General features: G+C 36.5%; 1 pseudogene; it reads left to right on the forward strand.

Annotated features, from left to right (window-relative positions):
- The first annotated feature begins 20944 nt into the window (after positions 1–20944).
- LOC103082236 (RING finger protein 166 pseudogene) overlaps positions 20945–23523 on the forward strand; it is a 14082-nt pseudogene continuing 11503 nt past the window's right edge.

Genomic DNA, 23523 nt, shown 5'->3' on the forward strand with positions numbered 1-23523 from the left:
TTCCCCGACCAGGGATCAAATCCAGGCTCCCTGCAATTGGGAGCACGGAGTCTTACCCACTGGACCAACGGGAAGTCCCTTGATTCTTTTTTTTTTTTTTTTTTTCCAGGGAAGCCCCCTTGATTCTTTTTTAACACGGTTCATCTGTTATATTTAGACAGTACCTCTAAATCAAACAAAGTGATTTGAATTGGAGAGATATTTGGTATTGAAGACAAAGTCTTAAAACTGATTTGTAGTTAAAACAGACATTTTTATATTTCCAAATCTAATATGATCTGAATCCTGTAAGATAATATTCATACCAGTGGAATTGAAGTGGAGAAATAGTGTTTACTTCAAGAGAATTACTACTTTAAGGGCAGGCTAAATGTATCTTTTTCCTCTACAGCTATCGAATGGATTTAGACTCTGTCATTAAAATGAAAAAAACCTCTATATATTATGTTTAGAGATGGATAGGAAAATGCTTTAAGAGGAGGTAAATTGTACATCGAAATCAACAATTTTACTAAAATGTGGAGTTTCAAGTAAAAAGGTATTTCAGCAAGTAATCTGCTATTTTTATAGGAAGCATTTGGCCTCACAGTCACAGGTCCATATTTCAGAGACAATGACAATGAAGAGGTCTTTATTAATACCAAAGAACACAAAGTTGGATTAAAACGTTAAATAACTTTTTTTTTGCCTGTATTTTATTTTATTTTATTTTATTTTTTTAACATCTTTATTGGAGTATAATTGCTTTACAAGGGTGTGTTAGTTTCTGCTGTATAACAAAGTGAATCAGCTACACATATACATATATCCCCATATCTCTTCCCTCTTGCGTCTCCCTCCCTCCCACCCTTCCTATCCCACCCCTCTAGGTGGTCACAAAGCACCGAGCTGATCTCCCTGTGCTATGCGGCTGCTTCCCACTAGCTATCGGTTTTACATTTGGTAGTGTATATATGTACATGCCACTAAGTACATCAGATGTACTTTCTTCATCCATAAATATGAACTAATTCTTACTTAATTCTAAGACTGTGGAGATTAAATGTGATAATCCATTAGAAAATATCTAGCATCTATTGATACATGGTGTACGTACACTAAATGTTTATTTTCTTCCTTTCTTTCTTGAGATTTACTTATTATGGCACAATTTGCAAAATCAGTTTACTTGCCTCAAAGGATTCGCTCAAGTATAAAAAGGGTCAGGAGGAACTCTGAGAACAAATATCAGATTGTATTAACATGCAACCCATTTTTGCTTCTAATATGCCAACTGCTTTCCTTCCTGGAGCAGAAAATCTTACTCCCACAGAATTAAAAAAAAAAGAAAGATGTCACTATTGAGACCTGTGTTTTCCTACTAACCTCTACCAGTGTGCCAATACCTAAACTTATTTGACCAAATAGGGACCCATAATCCATTTATCCTAATGTTATGTTCATGTCTCTTACCATCTTCTCTACTATTTCTGAACAAGACAAACTTAACATTCCCCTTAGCTAGACTAAACTTTAAGCAAGTTTCTTTCTGACTGTAGGCCCCTGACCTTTCTTTTCTTAGAGCAGTTATTTTAGAAAACGTGTAATTGCAAATTCTTTCTCTGCCTCTTTGAAATGTAGACAAATCTTCTCCCAGCCTCTTACCAGTTTTACAACCCAGGGATGTCTTTTACAAGGACCCGGATGCCATCTCTGAAATGTAATCAAGAAAGACAGTACCCCTGTCTCCCAGTGGGGAGGTAGCAACCTGTCTCAATAAGTAGCCATTAGCAAACACAGATGGCTTAATCACAAAAGAAAACATCTGAGAACTCAGGAGTGATTTTCAATGTGGTAGACACAGCCCATTGACCAACCCCACCTTCCAATGTCCTCTAGTACTTTTCCACTAACTCACCCCAGATCTTAAAATCCCTCCTGCCTTTTGTTTCAGTGGAGTTCTTCTCCTGGCCAGTAGTCTTGAATAAAGTCAACCTCGTCTGTTCAACTATGTCTGGTGCCATTTTTCCTTGACAGTGCCCTCCTTACCAAGTAAGTTCTATGACTCATCATTAAAATAATACCCTTACGAATATCTTGAGCTCATTTGCCCCTCTTGTGCCCAAGCCCCAAATCCAGATAATCAGCCTCTTCAATGCTTTGGTTACAGAAAAGCACGCAGCAAACTGATTCACTTCACTCCCTGTCTGCTGACTTCAGGTCCTAGAACACCATTTCATCCCTTCGTTTGCCTTAAATGCCTCACACCTCCTTAGCCACACTCATTTTTCAGCAGATGACATCATTTCCTATTCTACAGAGAAAATAGAAGCAACCGAATAAAATCTCCATCAGCTTCCACCATCTAACCACCTGCAACTGAGACTTTATACTCTGCCTTCCCAGCAATTGTTGTTGATGAGCTGGCTGTTCCTAGGTCTCAGGCTGCCCTTCCACTGTGTCCCAGAAACTATTCTCCCCAGTTTTACTCAAGAACACAGCAGTAGAAACTCTCCTCGCTTTTACCTTGTGTTACCAATTTTCACTACTCTGCTCAATCAGTCCCATCATCCTGCAACATTTTGTAGGTACTCCCATTTAAGAATAATTAACAACAACGACAACAGCCCTCTCTTAATTCCAAATTCCCTTCCAGACACTGAAATTGATTCCTGTTCCCCTTTTCAGCAAGTCTTGAGAAAGTGTTTATAAGTTCTCTTCCCATCCTCTTTTAAACTTCCTGAATTTAGGCTTTAGCTCCCACCTACCAAAACTGTTTTTGTTTAGGCCACAGATAAACTTTAAATCCAATTCTAAGTAGGCAATTTATTTGACTTGTCAGCAGCATTTGGTATAAGCAATATTTCCCACACTTTCTTCACATGGCTTAAAGAACACAAAACTATTTAATTGTCCTCTTAAATAACTGACCCATCTTTCTCAGCACACTTTACTGTTTCTTTCCATCTTTCTATCCCTTAGTTAGTGTGACTGGAGCTTCAATTCTCTTTCTTCCATAATTGAACTTACTCCCTAAGGGACCTCATTCAGTTTAATGGTATTAAATACCATCTAGATGAAAACAATGCCCTAATTTTTATCTCCAGCTCAGATTTCTCCCCTGAATTCAGAGTATTTATCCAACCACTTACCAGACATTTCCACTTGGCTGTCTAATGGAAATCTCGAGCATAACATGCTCAAACCCAGACTTCCTGATTTTCATTCCAAACCTGCAACTTCAGGGTCTTCACCATCTCTGTCAATGTCAATGTCTGTGTCACCTTTTCATTTGCCAGGGAATGAAGGGTGAAGGTGGCACATGGGAATTAACCTTGATTTGTCATTCTCTGTCTCACAGAGTGATGCTTTACAAATGTAAGATATTACAACTTTGTACAAAATACACTGGTAGCTTCCTGGCCCATATAATGTGAAAGCCAATGGCCTCACAATGGCCTATAAGGCCTTACCTGGTCTAATCTCTCAGTTACCTTCCTGAGCTCATCTTCTACTGCTCTCTGCTCTATCCACACATGCCCCTTGCTGTCCCTTCAATATGACACACATGCTCCTGCCTCAGAATGTTTAGAGTTGTATTTATTTTGTCTGAACACTCTTGTGCAGATGTCATGGCTCACTCATCATCACTACTCCCCTGGCCATCCTATTTCAAATTTTAACTCTACCCCTGCACCACTCCATCACACTATCTTTCTCCTTGCTTTACTTTTCTCCAGAACCCTTCTTAACATCTGATGTAACATATATTGATATATGCATGTATTTATCATCTGTTTAGCTTAGTTTAACACAAGCCTTGTGAGAATAGAGATTTTTGTTTTCTTGGTACCTAGAAAAGTGTCTGGCACCTAAATATTTAAGAAGGAAGGGAGGGAAGGAGGAAAGAATGAAACTAATTTCAATGCCATAATATTAAGAATTATATATTATTAAGAATCAATCATCTATGTGGTAGTTATTAGAGTGTTTATTTTCTTAGCCTTCTTTTTGAAACTTCGTTGCATATTTGTCAGCTCTTAGAACTTGGTTAAGACAGAAGATAGGGGGCTCCCCAGGTGGTGCAGTGGTTGAGAGTCTGCCTGCCGATGCAGGGGACACGGGTTCGTGCCCCGGTCCGGGAAGATCACACGTGCCACATGGGCCCGTGAGCCATGGCCACTGAGCCTGCGCATCCGGAGGCTGTGCTCCGCAACGGGAGAGGCCACAATAGTGAGAGGCCTGCGTACCGCAAAAAAAAAAAAAAAAAGATAGAAGACAGGACCCTAGCTTGAAGATAAAATTCCAGGGACAGATATAAAAACACTGCCTCCTCTTTTTCCCACTTATGCTGCCCTTACAACTTAATTTGATCTCAAATTCCTATCCCCTCAAACCCTGTATAACTGTTAGAAAGAGTTCTATTCTTAGAAATTATATGAATTCAGTATCATCCTCTCTCAAAACTCTTAGCTACTAAGAGAGAATTAGGCCAGGTGGTCAGGTTGAGTTTACTGCAAGACCTAATTCTTAGTAGAGTCTCCCTGGGTAAGGGTTTGCTTCTCAGTGTTGATGATTCTACATCTTAAAATTATTTAACTAAAATAATAAACAGCCTCAAGAACATATTGATTTTTTAGAGTAAAGGCACAATTTGTTAATGTACCTTTATTGTAATACAGAATGTATCTTTCCACTCATCAGGAAACATGCTTCTCTATATTTAACCTCTAATATCTCCTCCATAATAATCTTCTATTAAGGACTGTCATGTTAAACTCCTGCACTTAAACTCCTATAATGGTTCCCTGTTATTTTGCAGATTAAGTCTAAAATTCTTATACAATTATTATTAAATCTCAAAATCAACTTAATTTTTTATAATTCAGTTTAACTTCTGTTTCTATTTTATCATTGTGGATGAAATCTTCAGTCTCTTCTAGGGTCATCTTTATATTTGTTTTTATCTGAAAAATAATATTAACTTTTACTACCATTTAATGTAGTACCCACTCCCCACATACACCATATACCTCCCAGGGATTTCTTATAGTACTCAGGTCTTAAGTTGTGTCAAGTAACGAATTGAGGGGAGGACAATGTGGTCCTTCACTCCAATAATTTGACAGTGTGATATACATCACCCAGTTGGTTTGGCTACCAGTGACTAGACACTATTCTGTGCCATGTGGAACACAAAATACTTCGGAGAAAGTGTCCAAGACTTCATCTTTCTAGACACACCACACGCTTTTCTCTGGGGACATGCTAGATACCTTCTGAGATGCTAGGTGGCTGTCCTGTTCACAAGATACAAGACTCACCAACACATCTCTCTCTCCATCTATCTTTCTTACTTTTCCCCTCCCTCCCTCTCTCTTTCTTTCTCTACCTTCTCTTCTCTCCACAGTTCAAGGGATCTCTTTTGAATCTAGGGGCCCATAAGTGGGAGCTTCCTGCTCTGGTTCTCTCAACGCATATTGTTTATACCAGGAATCCTCTCCCTGTTTGATGCATCTAGATTCTGGAAATTAAAGTTATAAGGACTTGTAAGTCTTGTCCTATTAGCATCTCTAACACATGCCTCCTCCAAAACAATGAGCGCAGAGCTCACTAGCTTCTTGAATGGAGAGACAAGTAAGGGGAGGGGGGGAGAATTATGACTTAAGATCAATAACACAACAGTTACAGTTGGATTCCCACTTCACCTCCTCACTCATCCACACTCTGCCTGCATTCCCATAACATCAGATGGTTCAGAGCTTCCTGAATGCATTCTCTCATTCAAATATCCCAATCTTTCACCAGTGTATTTGTCTTCTGCCCTGAATGACTTTTCATGTACAAACAAAAATGTGTGCAGTATGATGAAAGAGAAGGAGATAGGGATCCCACTCCCAACACATTCATACTTGGGTGCATCACCCTCTTCCTAGAGGAGGATGACAGTGTTAACCTCTGCATTAAATACTGGGGAAGATTAATTATTTTTTTCAGATAAAAACAAACCTATAAATGCATGTCTATATATACATATATGCACATATATATGTGTATGTGTCTGTATACACACATCCATGTATCTTTAGATGCAGGAATATTTTGTTTAACATTCGCATAGATCTGTTGAACATTTTATGGACCCTTTAACATGTATGCACACTACTTTGAAGACTTCTATTTAACATATATTCACCTCTAACATTTTATGCATTTAAGGTGCCATCTTAGTGTCCTGGTACCAATTTTTCAGACATACTACAACTCATTATTACCCAACTTACCTTACCTTAATTACTTGATGAGTTTTGGGAGAGAGATTAGTCACTTGATAGTAATTATGATCACAGTGTTCTCAGCAGAGCTTCCACAAATCATTTCTTCCTGTGGCTTACCTCTGGAGGTGGATAAACACATATGTTTTATGAAAATGGTGATTACTTTCAATATCATAGGGTAATATTTTCTGACCTTGCTCCTGAATTCTGAAGATGAAGCTCACTATGCCCAGATTAGAGCTCATCTGTACAAACCCCCAGTTAAACCCCTTGGAAAAGAGTTTTTAATAGTAAGGATTTGGATTATTATCATGCAAGGATATTTTTTACCCTCTATCTACAATGTACACCTTTATACAGCTTTTATTTTCAGGGTTATCAGCCACAGGTAAGCCCTCAGTACAGTCTAGAGATTCTTCTAGGTTCATTGGTCAGCTCCATCTAACTTTGTTTCCAGCCTCTACTCTAAATCCTGCCAAGGTCACTAATGATGTAATGTTGCTGAAGTATCTGATCACCTTTTGGTTGTTACCTTGACCTATCAGCAATTATCAGGTTAGTTTGCCCTAAGAAGGCCATTATCTCTCTGAGAAGCAGCTCTCTCAGTAACAATACACTGACAAGTTCACCTTTACCTGTTAAGGATTCAGCAAAGTCTCTTTGCCACAAGACATTTTTCTTGATCACGGTTCTATCCATACAGTCTTAACTCTCACCATTCCCTACCTCTTACATTTTATTCCAACCATATCCAATTTTCTCAAGTCTCTAAGTTTTTGCAAATGCTACTCCTTACTGTAATGTCCTTCCCGCATCCTTCACATTTAACATGCAGCCCAGATCTCTGAAAACTATCTCTGTGCACCCACAAATATCCTCCTTCCCTTGTCTGGGTCTCAGGCTTCTCCTCTGTGCTCCAAGCACCTCCTCTGTGATAACAATTTTTAACTAGTTTTATTGTCAGTTTACTTTCTGGCCTTTCCATAAGATAGTAGGTTCTTCTGTATAGTATAGGGACTTGCAAAGATTAGCCATTCAATAAATGTTTGTTGAATAAATTAAAGAATAAATCTCCATTCTTTCCCCACTTTTCCTTTTTTCCTAACCTTTTCACATTTAAGTATTTTGAAACTTTAAAAGTCAAATTATTTTTTAAAAATCAGAATCTCATAACCCCATTGTGTGCTAACATTTATAAAAATAGCAAGAGAAAACATATATTTTTGCTTTTGATTTTAATGCTATTGATATTGTTGATGTTGAAAACAATTGTTTTCCTAAAAATGTTAGAAAATGTATCAATAGATTAAATCAGAACTCTTTTAATCATTTAATGATTTAAAATTTAAAAATAAGATACAAAACATAAGTTTTTATTTTCCTAAAATTCTCTAATTTTTTTGAAAAAAGATCTTGCCACTATTCTACATTCGCCACAAAGCTGCAATATAATTTGTAGGCAGGAAGTTTTAAATACTAAGCTTTGCTTATTAATTCCTTGAATTTAAACAGCTCTTAAAAGAAAACTAAATTGCAGCCAGCATGAAGAAATTGAATTCAGTGATGATTGCTATCATTAAAGCTTGTGACCTTACATTATTCTGTCATATGCCTAAGGGCATTAAAAGTACTCTAAATTAATTTTAGGAGCTACACAATAATGTTCCCTTTAATCACAGAATCCAAGAGCAGTATGCTCCTCTGCTATCATATTTTTAATCTTCATAACATGATTCTTTAATGTGTCCTGTTTATAGAAAAGTTCTGCAGATTTTTCCAGAATTATTTTCTTTTAATCTTGGTAATAATATGCACCTCTTTATACCTTCTCCCAATGCTTCACTGAAATGAGAAAAAGAAATTTTTTCTTTGCATTATATGTTCAGTCAACCTGTCTACTCCCAGTGTTTAAAGATGCCTTTAAGGGCTTCCCTGGTGGCGCAGTGGTTGAGAGCCCGCCTGCCGATGCAGGGGACGCGGGTTCATGCCCCGGTCCGGGAGGATCCCACGTGCCGCGGAGGGGCTGGGCGCGTGAGCCATGGCCGCTGAGCCTGCGCGTCCGGAGCCTGTGCTCCGCAATGGGAGAGGCCACAACAGTGAGAGGCCCGCGTACCATAAAAAAAAATAAAAAAAAAAATAAAAAAAAAAAAAAGATGCCTTTAAGGTTGCCAGTAACAGACAAGCATGGATGCTTATATATCTTAAAGATTTTTGTGTGCTTTCAAAATGGCAGAAACTTAAATAGTGTTTAATTTGTGGCAAGCAGTGTAATTCTCACAGTAACCATTTATGCTTCATCCCTCACTTTATGGATAGGGTTAACTGAGTCCTAGAGAAGTTTAGTAACTTGCCTGAGGTCAGCCAGCTGGTCAGTAGCTGGAAGACAATTTAACGGAGCCAAACTTACAGGAAATGCGGTGTGAACGTAAATAATCATCCCACCCTTACCTTCCTCCTGCAAATTAAACCTAAATGACCAAAAAATTACTAAAACTAATGGAAAAACTTACATCAGTCTCAGACACTAGATAGAGAATGACATTATTATGCGTCCTATGTCAAATAACTTCTAGATATGGTGCAGATATTACTAAAAATAAGCTTCGGAGGAGAAACATCATCTTTTGTGGAGGAATAAGTTCCATATCCCTGAAAGCAACAGTAGAGGCAATACTAAGAGATCAGGAAATACTGGACTGTCTGCTGAGCCAGTTTCTTAAGAGTCATGGGGACACTCAGCAGCAGGCTATTTATGGAAAACAGCTCTTAGGTGCAGGAATTTCTCTAAAAAGAGAGGAGACTCAAACCAAAGAGGAAGTAGTATCTATACAAGACCAGCTCACTCACCACTGGTATCTGGCTAGTGGATCACCTAAAGTGAACTGCTAACCCTGTTAGCAGCATTTGATTCAGTTGATTAGTTCCATCTTCTTAAATTATTTCTTTACTCGGCTTCTGGGAAATCATACTCTCCTAATATTCTTCCTACAACTTGTTTCCACCTCAGTCTCTTTACAGCTTACCCCTCTCCTTCCTGAATGTTTAGTATTTCAGTGCCTGTGGCTTAGTGCTGCATTCCCTTTGTCATAGGCACGCTCATTCTTGGTGACCTCATCCAGTCTCATGGCTTTAAATGCCGTCTAGTCACTGATGACTCTGGCAGTATGTCTCCAGCCTGACTTTCTATGATGAATTCAGACACATGTCCAACCGTCTGCTCAATCTATCTTCTTGGATATGTTGAAGGAATCTGAAGCACAAATACCAAAAATGGAATTTCTGAGCTTTTCCCACAAATCTGCTCTACTTGAAGTCTTACCCATTACAATTAATGGGAATTCAACTTTGTATTTATTTATTTTTCATGGAAAGGCATTTTATTTTAAATATAGCAGTGTGTACATGTCAATCCCAAATTCCCAACCTATCCCTCCCCCCAACCCTTCCCCCCTGGAACCGTAAGTTCATTCTCTAAGTCTGTGAGCCTGTTTCTGTTCTGTAAATAAGTTCATTTGTATCATTTTTGTTTTTAGAGTCCACATACAAGCAATATCATATGATATTTGTCTTTCTCTGGAATTCAACTTTTTTTTTTTTTTTTTTTTTTTCTTGCGTTATGCGGGCCTCTCACTGTTGTGGCCTCTCCCATTTGCGGAGCACAGGCTCCGGACGCGCAGGCTCAGCGGCCATGGCTCACGGGCCCAGCCGCTCCGCGGCATGTGGGATCTTCCCGAAACGGGGCACGAACCCGCGTCTCCTGCATCGGCAGGCGGACTCTCAAGCACTGCGCCACCAGGGAAGCCCTGGAATTCAACTTTTTAATTGCTGAGGCCAAAAACCTAATGTTCAATTGGCAAGCAAATATTGGATTTTTAAATTTGTGCTTAAATACTAATTACAGTGTATACATAGGAGCTGGAACTGAGAGGATGGAGATATAGATGGGGAGACATTTCACTCTCTATGTTAATTTTTTTAATACATGAATGTATTACCTATAGAAAAGTTAAAGGTAAAATTCCATAGGCTGAAGTAAATAGATACATTACTCATAGAGACAATGACACATAGATGTTAACATACTGCCTCCATGAGAAGAAAGAAAAGTTGCACATGTCCATCTTTTATAAGGAAAAATTAGAATTTTGTTATCTGCATTATGATCCATACCACAAACACAACACTCTTTTTAATTTTTTCATTTGCTGCAAATAAACAGTTTATATAGATGAAGTGCTGAAAAAAATCAGTATTTATTAATCAATTTCTGTGACTACTTATTGCTTCTGTGTCACCAATCAATAGTATTATCTTCTAAATAGTCCATAAAATTTAGATAAGCAATAAAACCCGAGAATTAAGGACAGCCCCAATTTGATTCTCTTCCTCTTGTTTTAAATTCCATCCTTAAATTTCAACACATCACAAACCATATTTTAATATTTACATTTTAACTGTAATCTCTGCTTACAAAAATATTTTGATTATATTTTGAAATATGCAGTTGTAAGATGTCCCCAGGAAGAGAATAATAAAATTCTAAGAATTAAAGATACTGAAAAAATTTCATCAATAATCCCATGGTGTAAGGTAGAGAGAATTAAGAAATGTAGAAATGATGGGTTTCCCTTTAACTTCAATCCAAAACAATCAGTGCTAGGGAAGCTGTGGAGTTCTGCTCTCAGCTCCGACATGTAAAGAGCTTGAGCTATTTGTAATGAGGTGGGTGGACCTAGAGTCTGTCATACAGAGTGAAGTGAGTCAGAAAGAGAAAGACAAATACCGTATGCTAACACATATATATGGAATTTAAGGGGGAAAAAAATGTCATGAAGAACCTAGGGGTAAGACAGGAATAAAGACACAGACCTACTAGAGAATGGACTTGAGGATATGGGGAGGGGGAAGGGTAAGCTGTGACAAAGTGAGAGAGTGGCATGGACATATATACACTACCACAAGTAAAATAGATAGCTAGTGGGAAGCAGCCACATAGCACAGGGAGATCAGCTCGGTGCTTTGTGACCACCTAGAGGGGTGGGATAGGGAGGGTGGGAGGGAGGGAGACGTAAGAGGGAAGAGATATGGGAACATATGTATATGTATAACTGATTCACTTGGTTATAAAGCAGAAACTAACACACCATTGTAAAGCAATTATACTCCAGTAAAGATGTTAAAAAAATAATAAAATAAGAAAGAAAGGAAGAGGAAAAAAAAAGAGCTTGGATGTCACCTCTCCCACGAGAATTAGGGTCCCAGGACAAATCATCACCTGAAATCTGGAGAGAAAGGTGAATATAGAGAAGATCCTCTTACCTAGAGCAAGACATTGAAGCCATAAAGTGGCTGGAATATTTAAATTATTTTGACAAATTGCTGGAAGCTTATTTTGCACTAACTACAGGAGAGTGAGAAGCTCCTGGAGGCTACAGTCATAGCTCCCCAGCATTTTCATGGGTTTTATCTCCAGAGAAGCTACTAGGTTCTCATGCTGAAGATCAGAGACAAATCCCCTTATGCTTCCGGCAGGGGTAGTGGAAAAGTAACCATATTGAAATATGTCCAGAGTATGACAAAGGACTTCTCTCCAAGGGAAACAATTTTACCAGAGCCTTATCTACCTGGGGGAAGGACAGTTAGTCAAATCCAGTTCTAACCTTCCTGTACCCCCTAAAGAGAGGGAAAAAAAAAAGCTAAGGACACAAAATGAAGGTCACAGCCCAGGTACACAGGCCACTCTTTGACATAAATCATAGCAATATTTTGGTGGAATCTGTCTCCAAAGGCAAAGGGGAATAAAAGGAAAAATAAACAAATCAGATCTAATTAAACACGTTTTTGCACAGCAAAAGAAGCCATCAACAAAATGAAAAGACAACCTATGAATTGGAGAAAATATTTGCAAATGATATGACTGATAAGGAGTTAATATCCAAAGTATATAAACAACTCATAAAACTCAATGTCCAAAAACAAACAAACAACAACAACAACAACAAACCGATACAAAATGGGCAGAAGACCTGAAAAGACATTTTTCCTAAGGAAGACAAGCAGATGGCAAACAAATACATGAAAAGATGCCCAACATAGTTAATCATCAGAGAAATGCAAATACAAACAACAATGAGATATCATCACGTACCTGTCAGAATGGCTATCATCAAAAAGCTCACAAATAAATTGGTGAGGATGTGCAGAAAAGTCAGCCCTAGTACAGTGTTGGTAGGAATATAAATTGATGCAACCACTATGGAAAATAGTATGGAGGTTCCTCAAAAAACTAAAAAACAGAACTACCATATTATCCAGCACATATACTCCTGCGTATATATCTGAAGAAAATGAATACACTAATTTGAAAAGACACATGCTCACCAATATTCATAGCAGCATTATTTACAATTGCCAAGATATGGAAGGAGCCTAAGAATCCATCAACAAATGATTGGATAAAGAAGAAAAGATGTACAGGTATATCTTATGATAGCTCCAATTCAAAGACGGGTCTAGTTCTGTACAGCACTTTTCCTTCATGGGGCTGTATTTTTGTCAGGGTTGATTTCTCTTCCAACACAGCTTAACTCTGCCCTTGATCCTGAGGACACAACATTCATCACTATGATTTGGGCTATAGAATGACAGCAGGCCCAATGCCGTTTTGCTTCCCAGGTGAGGAATGAGAGTGTTCACAACATCTCAGAGGAAACAAAAATCCTCTTTGGGGCCAAAAAACTCACACCTACCTTCCTCTTCAGTTTTTGAACATAACAGCTGCTCTGAATTTAACGGAAGCAGGGACTATTGCCAGAATGAAAACAGTATTAACTAAAATAGCCTGTTGAGTCCCAGGCCAGATTTGCTTTATAAGTTAGAGCAAAGAGAACACGAGACTGTGTTGTTTATAAGTTGGAGGTAATTTCCTGGGGTTATTTTTAAACCATGAGCAGAATTTCTCTGTGGTTGTCAGGACCTCCACGGACAGGGACTCACTTTTAGGACATACTTATTTGAGCCAGCATAATGTGTAAGCAAGAGAATTTCGTTTGATAAAGCTATTAAAATAATGAAATGAATGTGGTTCACTGATTATTAAAACATTACTGTCTGACTTTTAAAAGGCTTGAAAAACTCAGGAAAGTATAAAGAGAAAGTGCAAATCACCTGTAACCTCTGCTCCCAGAGACAACTACTCAGCGTTTTAGTCTTTTTAAAACACTTATAATTTTACGGAATTGAGATCTAAGCGAAAACGATGTTTTAATTTAGCATCTTATTATGAGCATTTCAGCAGTTTTTATAGCCATCACTTTCTTGGACTGGATAAAAAATGTCCTACAATTTTTTTTATAGTTCCCCTATGGTGAATCATGTAAAGAAATTCAACTTTAATGCATTTATCTTGATAACCTTTCTGGCATTAAAACCCTTAATTTTATCACTTATAATAAGCAATATAATTATTTTCTTTTCACAAATATTAATTTATAGTTTCAAGTCATTGGTAAACCATATCCTCCTCAGATGAAGCAGCCACTGTTCTGATGAAAAAGATCCTTGTGTCTCTTTAATATGAAAGCTCAGTCACCACATTTAGCATCAGATGGTCTCTCATGGTCAGGTCTACACATGTGCAAAATATGTGTGCTGTTTATGTGTGTGTGTTTGTAAGTTGGATGAGGATGTTTAGGGAAAAATCATATTGGCAATTTTCTCCTTTCAGTATTTTTAAAATGACATTGAGTTCTGTGAGATTGATTCACACTCTGAGTTTCTTGTGGAAGAGCCCAAGTTTAAGCCTTTAGAAATAGGTGAAAATAAAGCCTTTTCTTCTTGTTTATAGTATATATATTGTGATTCCCCTCCCCTCCAAAGGTATAATCTTCATAAAATCCTTACTTATAGCTATTAGGAAATTTGGACCAAACCCCTAAGAAATGCATTTAATGTCTACCTATAATACCCTTATTTTATGCCTGTTTTAGCTGAGATTCTGCAGTTCCTTGAAACAATATATAATCCATGATGATGTAGTTTGAAATTATGAGAAGCAAAATAAGTATAATAGATAAAGCACAAAAGAAAATTAGTGTTAATTAGCTAACAGTGTTAATTTAGCTAACTTTGTACTTGCTGACAGTAACAAGAGCAACTCTTGATAAATTAAGCATATTCACATTGATTTGAAAGTATGCATACTTAATAGAGAAGCTTAACTTTGCCTACCTATCGTCTTTTGGAAAAATACCAACTGGAGTTTACTTACTAACAAAATATCACAACTATAGACAGAGTCATTTTTGTAAACAGAGTTTCCCTTCAAATTTCCTTCTGCTTCTTTCTGGATGAGAAATCCATGGTAAAATTGTACACAGCACTCCTGTATTCCCTGTCATAGATTCTGTACATTAAAAAAATAGAAACAGAGAAAAAGAAAAAAAAAAAGAGTTTTTTCCTTCACCCTTGCATATTTTCTCCTTTGTGAGCATTTCTGACTCATCTTTTCCATGAAAGTGCTAAGCTAGTGTTGTCAAGATTATCACCACTGATTAAAAGGTAACGATTTGTGAGGGATTAGCTCAGCTTTATTTTGTCATATATTCAGGTGATTTTAACCCGTTTTCCACATATTGTACTTTTGACAAACTATTTTATTATAAGTTTAATATTCTGAAAAATGGAACTTTAAGTCAATTAAGTGATATGCCAGTAGACTAAGCAGTGCATCTATAATGGAAAGGAGAGATAACAATCCCTTCAAATATCTTGTATGTGTACTGATGATTATGATACTTGAAATGCTACTGGAAAAGAAATAACTCAACACCAAATCAGGTATATTTTATATACAAAATAAATGTTTATAAAATAAATCATCCCAAAGAAAATATGTCTGATACCAAAATGTAAATACACCTATTTAATTTATTTTTCTATAGTTCTGAAATGTTTAAGTTCATTCAAAACGTCATTTGAGATGTAACATGAAGTCATTCAAAAATGATCGTTTTCGTGCTCACGTCAGCAGCAGATATACTAAAATTGGAGCAATACAGAGAAGGTTAGTATGGCCCCTGTGCAAGGATGACACGCAAATTTGTGAAGCGTTCCATATTTTTGCTGGAGAGGGTGTGGAGAAAAGGGAACCCTCTTGCACTGTTGGTGGGAATGTAAATTGATACAGCCACTATGGAGAACAGTATGGAGGTTCCTTAAAAAACTACAAACCGAACTACCACATGACCCAGCAATCCCACTACTGGGCATATACCCTGAGAAAACCATAATTCAGAAAGAGCCATGTACCACAATGTTCATTACAGCTCTATTTACAATAGCCAGGACATGGAAGCAACCTAAGTGTCCATTGACAGATGAATGGATAAAGAAGATGGGGCACATATATACAATGGAATATTACTCAGCCATAAAAAGAAACGAAATTGAGTTATTTGTAGTGAGGTGGATGGACCTAGAGTCTGTCATACAGAGTGAAGTAAGTCAGAAAGAGAAAAACAAATACCATATGCTAACATATATATATGGAATCTAAAAAAAAAAAAAAATTGGTCATGAAAAACCTAGGGGCAAGATGGGAATAAAGACGCAGACCTACTAGAGAATGGACTTGAGGACACAGGGAGGGGGAAGGGTAAGCTGGGACAAAGTGAGAGAGTGGCATGGACATATATACACTACCAAATGTAAAATAGCTAGTGGGAAGCAGCCGCATAGCACAGGGAGATCAGCTCGGTGCTTTGTGACCCCCTAGAGGGTGGGAGGGAGGGAGATGCAAGAGGGAAGAGATATGGGGATATATGTATATATATGCATAACTGATTCACTTTGTTATAAAGCAGAAACTAACACACCATTGTAAAGCAATTATACCCCAATAAAGATGTTTTAAAAAAAAGATCATTTTCTTCTTCACTTTAGAGAATTGAGGATATATTTAAATAGAAGTACCTGATCAAGGATCCTTCCATTCAAATGGTGATTGGAGTAGGGACAATTTTGTCCTCTCAGGCCGTTCTTGAACTTCATTTTTTTTAAATTAATTTTTATTGGAGTGTAGTTGATTTACAATGTTGTGTTAGTTTCTTCTGTGCAGCAAAGTGATTCGGTTATCCACATACATATATCCACTCTTTTTTAGATTCTATTCCCATATAGGTCATTACAGAGCATTGAGTAGAGTTCCCTGTGCTATACAGCAGGTCCTTATTAGTTATCTATTTTACATATAGTAATGTGTATATGTCAATCTCAGTCTCCCAGTTTAGCCCCCCCACTTTTGTATATGGACATCCTGGATCTTAACTACTTGAAGCATAATTTCATCATAGATAGAAAACACAATGATTGCAATGCAAATGTCATTCAAAACTTTTCTGCTATGAAATTTTAAAGCACCCAGAGTAGATCTTAATTTTGAAATGTCAACTAGAAGGAATAGATATAAAGAAAATATATTTTCATTTCCATATAAAATATGTAATATATATTAATATATATTTAATTATAAAATGTGAATATGTAATTATATAATCATATCATAATCAAATTCAAATGATGGACCTTAATTCAGGGAAAATATTTTAAATTCACATACCAGACAGATGGTTGACATCAATTTTTGACAGTCTACTTGACATTTCCCCTTGATCTCTAATAAGTGTTTTCAACTTATACATAAAATTGTAATACTTGATTTGCCAAAAAACCCTTCTCCTCCCCTAGATTTTTCCAGTCTCAGTTAATGGTACTTCACACATACCAGTAACTCAGACTCTGTATTACAAATGTATGAACAACTTCACTGAAGGAGGTGAGGGACAAAGGTGCTGACCTAAGTAAGTTTGGAAGTCAGTGGATACTTTCAAGGCTAAAGGAAAACTATACATAACAACGTACTCTGGGTGATAATGTTGTTTTCCCAGGACCGCAAGATAACAGTTCTGAAACACTTCAGTATATGTGCATACTGTAATTGATCAATTAATTTTCTCACTGCTGGAGTGGGAGTTTACAGATAAACAAGGGGAGATGGCTAGAATTATCCATGTGGTAATGGATTAGAGTTGGAGACATCTTATGAATCTATGTACAGTTCAATACAGAGACGGATAGATAATATAGAAATATTTACATATATATGAGTATATATAAGGGTTGGTAACAACTTTGTTCTTCGACTTGGAAGGCCTGGAAGTGATGATACCTCAGTAACAATGAGCATACCTAGCTCTTGGTTTCTAATACCATTCTCCAATTTTTCTCATGATTAGATTGTGGTTATGGGTTTGGGGAGGACACTATAGGGGTAATGTGTCATTCCCATTACATTCTATCAAGGGTACATATGCATTTATTGGTAAAAAGGCAGATCCAAAACCGTAGCAGAGAATATATAAGACTGGAGAATTTTGTACTGCCAGAAAGTAAGGTTATGCTAAAAAAAAAAAAAAAAAAAACCTAAACTGAACCAAACTAAAACAGAAAAGCCCACAATAATGAGAGTATATCAAAGGGAAAGGAGCCAATTGAAAGAGCTCTGAATGGCCAAAGCTGGAATAAAATTAATACACATAGTATTGTAATGTAACTCAAATTTTAAAATAAATTTGCATGAGTTCATACTGATATAAATAAATGACTTATTAAAGAAATAAATGGGGGAGAGCAGACAAATGACTTATGGTGGTAATCTACACTTAAGGAAGCGGTGCATGACTCCCCACTCTAAGTGTGGCTTGCAGATGGTGACTTCTCCCAAAGAGGGCAGCTTGGAAGTGGGGTGGGGGGAGTCATTTTACAATGGAGAAACCTGACCATCCACTGCCTCCGCCAGGTGATTAAAGTGAATGTCAATAGTGAAGGTCATGTTGATTGAATGTGATGTGACTGACACTTTACCTCTGTGGTCGTCCTCCTAAAAGCCATAACCACAGTGTAATCATAAGAAAAAGCATCACTCAAATCCCAATTAAAGAACATTCTACAACAGAGCTGAGGAGTACTCTTCAAATCCTTCAAGGTCATCAGAAACAAGGACAATCTGAGAAACTGGCACAGCCAGGAGGAGCTAAGGAGACATGACAACTAAACGCAATGACTCAATGTAATGCGATATCCTGGATGGGATCCTGGAACAGGAAAAAGGACGTTAGTTTACAAAGGAAGGAAATTGGTATAAACCATGATTTTAGTGAATACTAATGTACCAATATTTGTTCATTGGTTGTGACAAATGCAGCACATTAGTTACATTAGTTGTGTATTAATATAAGATTTTAAGGGTAGGAAAAACTGTACCATCTTTGCAATTTTTCTGTAAATCTAAAATTATCCTAAAATAAAACACTTATTTTTTAAAAAGTTTTTAAAATGTGAAACAAGCCAGACATAAAAGGATACATACCATATAGACCCATTTGTGTGAAAGTCGAGGAAACATTGTTCCAACCTCTAGTGATAGACAGTAAGCGTATTAGCAATTGCCTGGAGCCAAAGACAGAGGCTGGGGGCTTCCTGTATTGACCTGAAAGAATATTTGAGGGTGATAAAAACATTCTCTAAATTACTGTCACATCAGTGTGTGTGTGTGCGCATGTGTGTATTTGTCAAAACTCATCAATATGCATTTTATTATATGTAAATTATACCTCAATAATTTTTTTTTTAAAAAAAGAATAATCCCATTCTAAATATGGGTACTACAGTCATACTCCTGGGTGGAGAGAATCTATCGTGTACAATTGAGAATGTATTTATTTATTACTGCACATGTCTTAGATTGTGATAAAAAATAGCTGATGACTGATCTGCTTCATCTTCCTCCAAAAAAATGGGTTTTTTTTATCATTAGAGACTTTTTCTTTTGTGATTTAGCTTTGACCTTTTTATTATGTGGCTACTTCCTTTGTGGAAAATGACCCCCTCTGAGGGCCTGGAAAAATAATTCATATAATTCATTGTGCTATGCAAAATTAAGATAATGGAAATAGCAGTTTATGTGGACAGAATATATATTTCAAATAATATAAAGAGATCCGTACATGCCATTTAATCTTGGTCTGAAACCCTTTCCAATTTAATAAGATGCCAAGAGAACTGTTAATAACGGAGGGCTGGATACCACAGTGAAGCGTGGGTGCTGACTTCTTAAACTAACAGGAAAAGAACAGCTTTTTAATTGGACTGGATGATGTTTTGCTAAAGTCACCAGGAGAAAAATGATTATGTCTTGACAACAAAACTTCCTGACCATACCAATGATAAAGAATGAAATAGAAAAAATTCCTTTCCTCTCTGTAGGGACTATTGAAAATCACATGTAGTCATTCCAGTTACATGTATTTACTGGTGTCCATGAGGTGCAGAGCAGTACACTAGACGTAAGGATATACTTTACTATTGTAGATCCCTCTAGTGCCTGGTGGAAACCAAGTTGATGACAATCTCAAGCCAAAAAAGGTGTGTTTTCCACTTCCTTGCAGAACCTACAAGTGATCTAGACTTCTGTGTGGATTAGGATTTTTAAAGAATGAGGCAATATTTGCACTGAATAAAGGTCATATGTAGTTTTACTTGAAATATAAACAGATTTTCTTTTATCCTAAAAATATTCCAGCTCCAGAAACATCCTAATCAGAAAGCTGCTCATGTGAGTCAGATGTTGGAATTACCAAATGACCAGTGTAAAATCTATAGGAATGCTACACAATAGAAGGAAAATGCCCTCTTCTTTTCTATTTCCCCTGTCATAATTACATAAATAAACAAAAAGATAAAATACTTTATTTTGATAACTAATACATATTTCCCTCTGATATACTGCACTTCAATAAAACTGATGTTCAGAATTTCATTGTCATGAAAATGTTTTCATAATACTTAAGGAGGTATTTGTGGATTCAAATCAAACTTTCCTCAGATATAAAAGGAAGATATTTAGTGGTCTTGCTTTAAAAAATGGCAAATATATAGCCTTGAAATTAGTGCAAAGAAATCATTTACTAGATAAAAACTCAATAAAATAAGAATGCAAATAGAACTATCATTCTTATAAACAGGAAATTTAATACCATGTTGCCTAATGGATTCTAGATTCAAATAAAGTGAATTAATTCAAAGTACATGTTTTTATTTAAATGATCTACCTAAGACTGAATACCAAGGTATTGGAAACTATTTTCAGTGGAATGGAATAGAAGGCTGTGTTTTAAAATTAAGCAGAGGACTTCCCTGGTGACGCAGTGGTTAAGAATCCGCCTGCCAATGCAGAGGACATGGGTTTGAGCCCTGGTCCGGGAAGGTCCCACATGCCGCAGAGCAACTAAGCCCGTGCACCACAACTACTGAGCCTGAGTGTCACAACTACTGAAGTCCACGCGCCTAGAGCCTGTGCTCCACAAGAGAAGCCACCACAATGAGAAGCCCATGCACTGCAATGAAGAGTAGTCCCCGCTCACCTTCAACTAGAGAAAACTCGTGTGCAGCAATGAAGGCCCAATGCAGCCAAAAATAAACAAACAAATAAATAAATAAAAGTAAGTAGAACTTGTAAAATAAAGTTTGCAAGTAGAACTTGTAAAATTGATACGATTTTAATCAATATTTTATTGAAAGTTCATGCTTGGGTTGTCCCCTGATCTCTCAGTTCCAATCACATAACAAGGATGGAGAAAGTTAATGAGGTAAGCATCTCAGTGTACCCAAAGTGTAAATGGAAGACAAAGTAGAAAGTCCTGCAAAAACTGTGGGCCTGCTGAGCTATGAGTCTGGAAATAGGGTCAGGGAGAAGAGAGTTTATGAAGTAAAAGACTAAAAGTGACCACATGAGGCAGGGAATGAGATGTACTCACTATTTGAAACCAGGGCTATGATGCAAATAGAAAGAGGCTGAAAAGAGCTGGGGGTGTTTGTTGCCTGGGTCTCAGGTGTCTGTAAAGGTGCATTCCAAGGGAGACATTAATTAACCGCCTTACAGCCAGAGCCTACATCAACTCACCAGTATAACAAGAGGGTCTAGAATGAGATCCGTAGGGGCCAGATGAAGGCAACAAAGAAATGCTAAACAGCAGATATAATAGGAAGTTCCAATGCTTATTAAAAGCTTATGTGTCCACAACTGCCTTTAGCGACTTACACTTACTACCTTATTTCATCCTAATATTCCTTATTGGGAGCCCATGCAGGACCCCACATTCCAGGTGAATCTGCCAAGAGAAACTCCAAAATGCCTTCAAAAAACAAGTACAAAGAAAGAGTGAACAATGTTTTATCACTCTAGATAGGATTAAAACCTTAGATCAATTTAAAAATAACTTTTTTCGTTTAGGATTTCTTCCTTTTCCCAAAACAAACAAAAAAAAAAATGGAGGAAAGAATATCTTTAAATATATATAAATAGAAATACAGGAATCAATGCAACAGCAGCTGTTAGATATGAAAGGAACTTATTAAAAAATCCTATAAAAGATAAATATGTTCAAAAATATTTTAAAGATAAACTAAAATATATGTATAAATATAAAATGTACTCTCTGTAATACATATGTATACAATATATACGTGTCACATGATATATACATATGGAATAAGGTATACTATAGTATATATAATATTATATAGTGTAACAATGTCATGTATTTTTTATATATTACGTGTATATAATATATATGCATAATAATGGCAGAGAAACTATTTTCAAATATATACTATATATGAATTCTCCAGAACTAAAACTTCAAGAATTTCAAACCCACACATCTTGGATACTTCATACTGAAACTAAAAGACATGAAAGCCAAGGAAAAATAATCTTAAAAGCTAGCATAGAGAAAAGAGATTACCTAAAAATGAAGGACAATTAGACGGACAGTGGTATTTCATTTGCATTGCTATATTCCAGAACTTAGAATAAAATATTCTAAGTGCTGAGAGAAAATAACTGTCACCTGTAATATATTCAGCTAAAGATATATTCAAGAATAAGAGCAGAGAGTAATAGTTGACCACCTAGAGATACATAAAACCAGAGAAAATGAATGGGATGTGGTTAAGAGCAGATATTCTCTAGCTGGATTGCTGGGTATGAATCTGGGTTCGGCTAATTATTAGCTATGTAAGCTCGGGCAATTTACTTAACATTTCTGATTCTGTATTTCTCATCTATAAAATGAGGATAATGTATGCTATGGTATTTTTATGAGGATTAAGTGAGTTAATATAGGCATAGCACTTAAAATACTGCATGGTACACAATGAATATGCTATATGGTATATATATGGTGAATGTGTGTATATATGAGGATGTGTATGTACAAACATGTATACATATGTATGTATATATGATAAATGTAACTATTAAATCTAAAAATTATGCTTTTTATGTTAAAAAGTAAAAAGCTCAAGGAAATGTTACATTACAGTGAAACAATGGAAAATGTAGCAGTGAGTGATGGTGTTGCAAAGTGGCTATGAGCACAGAAAATGAAACCAGATGGCTGGATTCAAATCCTGGTTTCCATCGGACTGACTGTATAACCTTGAAGAATTCACTTAATCTCTCTCTCTCATTTTCTTCATGGAAAAAACAATGGTAATTATACTAGTAATATAGACCTCACTGGGTTATTGTAAGATTATATACAGTTAATATGACATACATCTGGCATATATAACAATATAATTGTAGGTTATTTTATGTAGCATTTAAAATAAGTATGTTGGATCTACATCTATCACATGAATGAAAATCAAAGTCAGAATGTTAAATGAATGAAAGGCAAGATGTAGAATAATACATGAATGATTCTGCTGTTGAAAAAAATTTTTAATTTCTTTATTGTATATTGTTGCATTCATGTGAAGTAACACTACATAAACATGTAGGGAGAAGGAAAGAAAGACATGAGATATGAAGGGGTAAAAGAAAGCTATAAAGGTTTATTTCTTAAAGATCAGAAACAAATAAAACAACCTGTTTTATATTTGTCTAATCTGAGTGGTGAATATTGGTTGTCCATTATATTTCTATAATTTCTGAATATTAAAATAACTTATCTTAAAATACATCAAATAAACAAAATGTTCTATATTTTTCTGTACTCTATGTAGTTTAAAAATACATGTTGTTAGGGCTTCCCTGGTGGCGCAGTGGTTGAGAGTCCGCCTGCCAATGCAGGGGACACGGGTTTGTGCCCCGGTCCGGGATGATTCCACATGCCTTGGAGCGGCTGGTCCTGTGAGCCAT

This window comes from Lipotes vexillifer, unplaced genomic scaffold (genome assembly GCF_000442215.2).
Source record: "Lipotes vexillifer unplaced genomic scaffold, Lipotes_vexillifer_v1.1 scaffold1424, whole genome shotgun sequence".
Classification (NCBI taxonomy): domain Eukaryota; kingdom Metazoa; phylum Chordata; class Mammalia; order Artiodactyla; family Lipotidae; genus Lipotes; species Lipotes vexillifer.